An 8,280-nucleotide genomic window follows, 5' to 3' on the forward strand; every position below is an offset into this window, starting at 1 on the left:
TTAAACTAAAAAAGTTACAACTTTTTGTCTTAAGAAAAAAAGATGCGCAATCAAATTTTACATCCATATATATCTTTTGAAAATTAAAATTCAAAATTTTTTCTAAAGCCTCCAGGGGACTTCGTTTTCGCACGAAAAAATTTTATGTGCCCTTATTGCATCCGGACCCACAATTCTCCCCACTCCCGTGGATTCAAGCCCGCTCGCCCAAGTTAGGATGGCATGCCTAGTCCCGTGTTTCCTATGTCCATGGAAATAACCAACTCTGATCTTCTTCACCGACATTGTCAAACTTGAAAAATGCTGTCCCGTTAGACCGCTCAAGTAGAACCGTCTACATGGACATAGGAAACACGGGACTAGGCATGCCATTGCGGGGTTGATGCATTGAGGGGGGGAGGTCCGCCACCTTTTGATGTACCGCGACAAACATGGCAGCGCCCACATGTTTATATTTTCATGCACAGTTTGTCGGCAAAAATGCTCGTGCGCATAATCAAATGGCACATCGTAAGATGGCTGCTCTCCGCACTCATGGAATTCTCCCCACTCCCGTGAATTCAAGTCCGCTTGCCCAAGTTAGGATGACATGCCTAGTCCCGTGTTTCCTATGTCCATGGAAATAACCAACTCTGATCTTCTCTACCGACATTGTCAAACTTGAAAAATGCTGCCCCGTTTGACCGCTTAAGTAGAACCGTCTACATGGACATAGGAAACACGGGACTAGGCATGCCATTGCGGGGTTGATGCAATGAGGGGGTAGGTCCGCCATCTTTTGATGTCCCGCGACAAACATAGCAGCGCCCACATGTTTATATTTTCATGCACAGTTTATCGGCAAAAATTGCTCGTGCGTGGATTCAACCCCGCTCACCCAAGTAAGGATGGCATGCCTAGTCCCGTGTTTCCTATGTCCATGAACAAATGCCTCAAAATCTTCCAGATTTTTTCACAATCTTATAAATCTTTTTAAATGTTTGAAATATTTCGACACTGTAAACTTCCCGAAATTATAAAATTCTGAAACCTGAAAATCCCGAAATTAAAAATTCGAGAATAATGAAATTCTGGACAGTTTAAAATATTATAGAATTTGAAAATTCCCGAATAATAAAACTCCAGGCCGAATGCTGTCTAATGATAAAATATACAAACTAGAAAATTCCCGAATTGCAGAAATTGAAAAAACAGTGTTGTGGTCAATATTATTTATTACAAATACAATAATCAAATATTTTTATTATAGAAATTTTGTTTAATGTTAAATTTTGATAAATTATTGTTTTGATTTGAAATAACAATAATTGTATAAAAATGTGATACAAACATAAATTTAAAAACACGTGATCTTCAATTGAATCAAACTTTACAGGATCCAATTCAGACTAATTTAACGCGACTTTTATTTTTATTCTTTTAAATGATAATTTTATTTTGCGAAAGTTTTCTGTAATGTACAAAAATACAATGCACATTTTCAAATATCGTTTTTAAATCAAAAATACATTTGTTCAATTATTGTTATTTTAAATTCTAACAATAATTTTTAGAAACTTTAAACATTAAAAAAGTTTTTTCTTTGGTATAAGTATTTTATTATTCTATTAAAAAAATTTTTAAACCTATTTTTAATTGTTCAAATTAGGGAGTTGTCTAGCCCGGATGTGGTAAAATTCGTAAATTGAAAGATAACCAAAGAATAAGATTCCCGAAATGATAAAAGTCGAATTGGAGAATTCACGAAAAATAAAATAAATAAAATTCGGGACAATATGATATTACCAAATTTGAAAAATCCCTAAAGAAAATGGCTGAATTATAAAATATCCGAACTAGAAAATTCATGAATTAAACAATTCAAAAAATTGTTTATTAAATATTATTTATTTATTGAAAATACAAAAATCGAATATATATTTCTGTATGAAAAAGTTTGTTTGAAAATGTGCATAGTATTTGAAAAAAATATTAAAAAGTTCTGAAAAATCGAATTTTTTATTAACAAAAAAATAATAAAAATAAACTTTGATATAAATCGTTCTTCAATTGAATCCTGCAAAGTTTGTTTCAAAAATAATCTTAGGTAGGTACGAAGAAAATTTAGGCAGAACATTTTTTTCTTTCAAAGCGCACGTGTTTTTTAATGTATTTTTTAATACAATTTTTATACAATTATTATTCAGGTGCCGGAGATTTCATTTTTTGGGATTTTTCGTTCATCCCTTTCGGGATTTTTTCAGCGGTGCCATATTTTTATACCTCCTCTTAAAATTATGTAATTTTTCAAAATAAAAAGTTAACATTTCAAAACATTTTAAAATCATCAAAAGTATCAATTCCCTTTTACATTATTTCAAATCTTTTTAAATTATTTTTAAAAATTTTCGGAACTTTTATATGTCTTTTAGACTAATTGCCATTTTTCCTAACATTTTTGTAAAATCCTGTTCTTTAAGAATCAAAATGAAATACTTTTACCTTGGAAATACAGATAAAAAAACAAAACAATTATAATTGTACCATTCAAAGTTTAAATTTGTCACTCTGAAATTGTGACAATTCTTTTTCAAATTTTTTACTATTGAAAATTGTTTTTTTTTTGTTAATTTCTAAACTAAATAGATTAAAAATGGAATACTTTATACTGAAATAATACTTCAAAAAGATTTTGATTTTAACGCTAAAATATGTAAATTATATCATTTTGAACAGATCTAGAAGCATCTTGTAAAATCAATCACTGTTAAATTTTTAATACTCGAGCTTCAGATCTGAAAAAGTGCAGTGATATGCATACATGTCAAACTTTTCTAACCTCAAAAAATCTTTCTAATGCTTTACCGCCATATTTTACGAAGAATGAGAAAACAAGAATTCGACTTCGTAGTACGGTAAGGGCATCACCTCGATAGGGCAGAAAATGTAATGTCCTATATATATATAATTCCCCACTCTGACGCCCCGTACCGCCTCCACGTTTATAATATCTTTGCCTCATCTCTGATCCTACTATATTCACACGGACATAGCCCTGTCTTAGAATTGGACCGCATCTCGTTTCAGATCTGGGATCACTGTGTGCATCACGAACGTGCAAATGTTTAAATGCTTCGAGGTGTGAATGCTTCACGCTCGTCAAAAGATTTTCAAGATTTCTAAGAGTTCTTCTAAGGTTCTCAGCGCAGCAATCTGATATTTGTCATTGAGTAGCCCCTCGTTGGGGGCACATTATCATTGCGCGCAGTGCACTTGGTTTTTAGCGCCAAGTTTGAGCGCACACTGGTATGCTCTTCCGCTTCGCGCTTGTTTTCGTACGTTTAATGCGTAAACTTTAACTACATTTTTTCAAGTGTTATAAATTTTATAACTTGAATCGAAAACTATGATTAAACCTTCTAATAAATTACAGCTATAAAATATAACTGCAATTTTTCTCATAAACAAATTTTATTCAAATTTTGCAAAAGATCTACATTTTTTAATTCTGGTTGGAAATATCTGCTGAACGAACTTACCTTCATTTTAGAAACCTTAAGAAGTGTATCAAAGGCTGAATCGATTGGACAATTCCTCCAAAAGTTAGCGTGGCTATGACATTCAGGTAACCATACATATATACAGACAGACAGACATACAAACAGATAGACGCCCACAAAATGTTATGATTTTCGGATTCTATGAGTGCCGAAACTTAAAGATCCGTTAAAAACCAGAGATCGGAAATATGGAAGCTTACATTACACTTTCATGAATGAGAATGTAAAAACTACTAGGGCAAATAAAAATTGTTTAAAGAAATAGCGATTTGTTAAAAGTTAGAAGGAATGTATCAAAACTATGTAATTATCCAAAAAAAAGTTGGTTAGGAAACCAATTTGAGAAACATTGGACATCTCTGGTTTAATTTTTAGAAATTTTGTAATTGGAAATAATTGTTTAAATAATTATATAATGTTTTCAACAACGTGTAGTACTCCAAGAAATTACCAACTATGTCATTTAAATAAGAAAATACGATTATGTTTTATATTTTTGGGAATAAAGAACTTTTTTGTTCCTAATACATTTTTTTTCTCTCTAAATTCGAAATAGTAAAATATAACTGATTGTCAGTTAAATTCTACTTATTTCTGTAGATAGAATTGAGTCACTGACAATTAGTAGAGCTGTATTAATTGAATAAGTAAAACGAAAATTACGATTTCAACTTGATGTGTCAAATTAATTCAAAGATTAATTCAAAACAGGTCTCCGCGACAAGGTACTCTAATTATGTTTGGCTTTTAACAACATTTTGTATTCTCTCCAAAAGTATCATTGTACGAGTACAAAGCGTTTTCATCGTCAGCTACCAGTTTGGGCGCCTTATTTTACTGCGCTTGCGTTAGGGTCGCGGAGTTGGCGCGGAATTAAAGACGGGCATTAAAAACAATGATAGTAATTAAAATTAATAATTATCATAAGATGGACAAGAATATATATGTTGTAGTCCATGGGGAGAAGGATAAACGAGAAATAATAAGCGAACGATTATTTCAATAATCACAAGTTTATTCAGTTTACGTTCACACGTTGCTTGCTTGAACCAGACTGATTCGGCCTTTTTCTCCCGCTCGCTTGCAAGCGCGTTTAGATGACTGGAAAGGGGAGGACCTCACCTAAGATAACCAATCAGGGCACGAATCAAAAAATGAATCTTCCCGGTAACGAGATTTAGAAGGTTCTCGATTCCTAGTAAAATCCCGTTTCCAGAAGCTTCGAGAAATGTAGATACAATCTATCTTCTACAATTCAGCCATCCTGACCCTGAGCCGTTCTGGCGAAATAGACAAAATAGAATGCCTAAAAATAATAAATCATCACATGTAATTTAATTTCCGCTGTTAATATAAGATTTCATTTGACTGGCAGCAAACGCGCCAGTACACAGTGGGCCAGGAGACCAGGTTTCGTGGTCAAAAGTCGGAAAACATATAGAAATGTACAACAATGAATTGCAAGGACACTAATATATGGTTTTCGAAGGTGCTGATTCTGAAACTAATGTCAGAATTCCAAAAAACAAAATGGCGGAGCCTAGTTTCAAAAAATCATTGGATCCACTCAAAAAGTGGTATCCAGAGGTTTTAGAGGGTGCTGAATGCAAATCCGAAGTCAGAATCTAAAAGAAATGCCGGATTCAATATGGCGGACATTCAACGCGAAAAATTATTGGATATGCTTGGAAAGTGGTATCTAGGGGTCTTTGAGAGCGCTGATTGCGAATCTGATGTCAGAATTTCGGAAAACAAAATGGCTGATCCAATATAGCAAACGATAATTTCAAAAAATTATTGGATTCATTTAAAAAGTGGTATCTAAGGGTTTTTGGAGGCTCTGACTCCCAATCTGGAGTCGAAATTTCAAATAACTAAACCTACTTGATTCGATTGAGTCCCCTTGCCCCTCACTATTCGGGGTGCAGCAGAATTTCAGTTTCTGAAAGATCAGCCTCTTCATCGTCTCGATCTGCTATATCGGAACTGGATGTTGCGTCTTCTAGTATCACATTTACTTGAGGCGCAGCGAGTAAAACTCTGACATTTTCGGAAATGGGCAAAAATTTCTTCTTCTGAAGTCGCGAATGAACACTGATCGCAGAAATGAGTGGATCGGAAGAATCCGTTACTCTATAAAACACATCATACATATTAGCTTGGAGGTCGTGTTTTCTGCTGTGAAATTGTCTGTAATTCTTATAGTCTTTGTTGCGAGCTTCAGAAGCTTCTTCGCCAAGCATTCCTACCGGTAACACGCTTGTGCTTATGATTCCGGCTCCGTGAATGAGTATCTTATGTAACGTTGAAGGCATAGGGTACCAGTTGTAGTGAGTTACGTATATTCGGGCAGTAGAATCACAACGTTTTCCAAACTCAAGTGGATTTATCGGGAGCTGTTGTGACATAGCGGTTAAAATTGTTTTGAAATTACGAAGTAACTCACAGTAAAGTCCAAGATGTTCTGCAAGTTCATCTGTATTTCCAAAAGCTCGTCGAACTGTGTTCCCATCGTTCGTAGTACCAGAGTCTCCTGGTTTTGGTTTATCTACTATCAATCCCAACTTTTGCCACAAAATCTCTTGAACCTTTTTTTCCCGCTGAACAAATATTTATTTTTGAGCTGGAGATCCTACTTGCTAGACCTTGAGAGGAAGCCTGTACGAAATGTACAAGCAACATTATAGTACCCTGATCCACGCATGTAATGGACTGAATCCATACATCAACGAATTTACGTCTGGTAGAAATAGGTCTTTCAGCTTATTGGACAGGTCATTGAAGAACTTAGGAGTTGAATGACAGATGAGGCAAGTTTGCATGGATTTTGTCCCTGTTATTATGTTCAGTACTTTGCCGTCTATCAATGTTGAGAACAAAGATCTTGGCGATTGAGACGCTCTGTTATTCCAAAGAATAACATTGTCCGCATTGGACAACCTTCAAGGGATGAGAGAAGTAACAAACAAGCTTTTATCACTGAGACTCTCATTGTCTTCTGCTGATTTAAAAGATTGCTTGTAAGGTGAATGACCAGTACTACCATCCATACCCCGCAAACACATCAACGAAAGATCCATTTCCATACTACCCAAATTATGCATATGCTGGATTATGACTTCCCTTTGCGATTCCACAATCCTACTGGAAGTGTGATTCAACAAGGCCTTCAGAGTTACCTCTGCTTTTTTCTCCGAAATCGAAATGTTTTCTTCGGGTGGTTTACATTGCATCTTAACTTCTCTAACACAATTGTACGACGGCCAAATATCAGCACCACAGTTTTTGCTTTTCAACCGTATATTTGTATACACAGAGCCATTAATAGTTTCTCCGGATCGTGCTTCTGTTCAGTACTGATTTTTGCACATTCCCGCCGCTTTGAGCGATCAGATTTCTCATGAAATTCTAGGCTTGGACGACCAAGATGAGAAGATGTTAGATGTTCTCGCTCAGTTTTCATGGTCAATAAAACTGGAAATTCGGAATTCAACTATTCAGCATTTTTCGTCTCAAACTTATCCATGATCCTCCTCGCAGCTTCGTATTTTTCAGCGCGTCTAATTTTGAGAGCTTTTAAAGAGGCTTTTAATCTCTCAACATCTGCACTTTCAATGTTATTGACATTCAATTCCATTTTTGATAAAATGTAGAAAACAGTTTTTTTCTACATTATCAGTTTTGAAGAGTTCTCCAAGAACTTCCCTTTTAGTGAATTTCGTCGTTTTATATGACAAAATGTTGAAATATGGAACACAATATGGGAACGACAGTGACAAACAGGGAGAAGAGAAAAGAATAATTTGTTAACTTATTCAGAAAGTTTATATATTGAACATGTATATGTTTTATACATGAATTATATTCATTAATATGTTATTAATATCTACGCACGGAATGTGGACGGAAAGCGGATTGCCGAAACAAGTGAGTTCGCACGTCCTCGTTGATGCGGCTAGGAAAACAAATGTAGGCAAGCCATCAGCAGCGCGGCGCTCTACACGCCATGGCATGGTCGTGCGCGGCCATGTATATATACTATAAGTAGCGAAACAAATGAAAAGTAGCAAAAAGTAGCACACCTATGCTCAAGTGCACATCCTAAGGAAGACATTCATATATTTTAGAACTCATTATGTTGTGTTATGTCATGTTATGAGCAATCGGAAGCAGGTGCTCTGCTGTATAATCTTGTTCTACATTCACTAATAATATGATTGTATTAAATTGCAATTGACAATTCCAGATTCAATTGACTTCAGAGAAAGTTTACACTTTGATTAATAAAATAAATGTAGGTAGGAGGTTTGGAATCGATTTCTTGGAATAAAAAAACGTTCTCCACGAACGTCAGTAGCATTACTAATTTTAGCAAGATTTTCTGCTTTGTGCCTATATCATCGGAACAAAAATTCATCAATCAACGTATAATTGTCGTCAAAAATACTTCAATTCTTCCTCAGTTTAGTAGTCCATTTCATTTTTCCGAATTCAAGAATCGACTTTCGGCCACGAAATTGGGTCTCCTGGCCCACTGTGCAGTATAAGGTTTTAAGTCACCTGGAATCCCTCAATATCTGTAATAATGTAACGATCGTGATCTAACATTTTTGGTATTACATATGGACCTTTAAATTTCGGAAGGAGTTTTTCATTAATTTCATGTGTCGTGTCAGTATTATGAATCATAACGTAATCCCCTTCATTGTATACATTTGAAGACTTCTGCTTTTTATCGTAA

Source organism: Belonocnema kinseyi, chromosome 10 (genome assembly GCF_010883055.1).
Source record: "Belonocnema kinseyi isolate 2016_QV_RU_SX_M_011 chromosome 10, B_treatae_v1, whole genome shotgun sequence".
Classification (NCBI taxonomy): Eukaryota; Metazoa; Arthropoda; class Insecta; order Hymenoptera; family Cynipidae; genus Belonocnema; species Belonocnema kinseyi.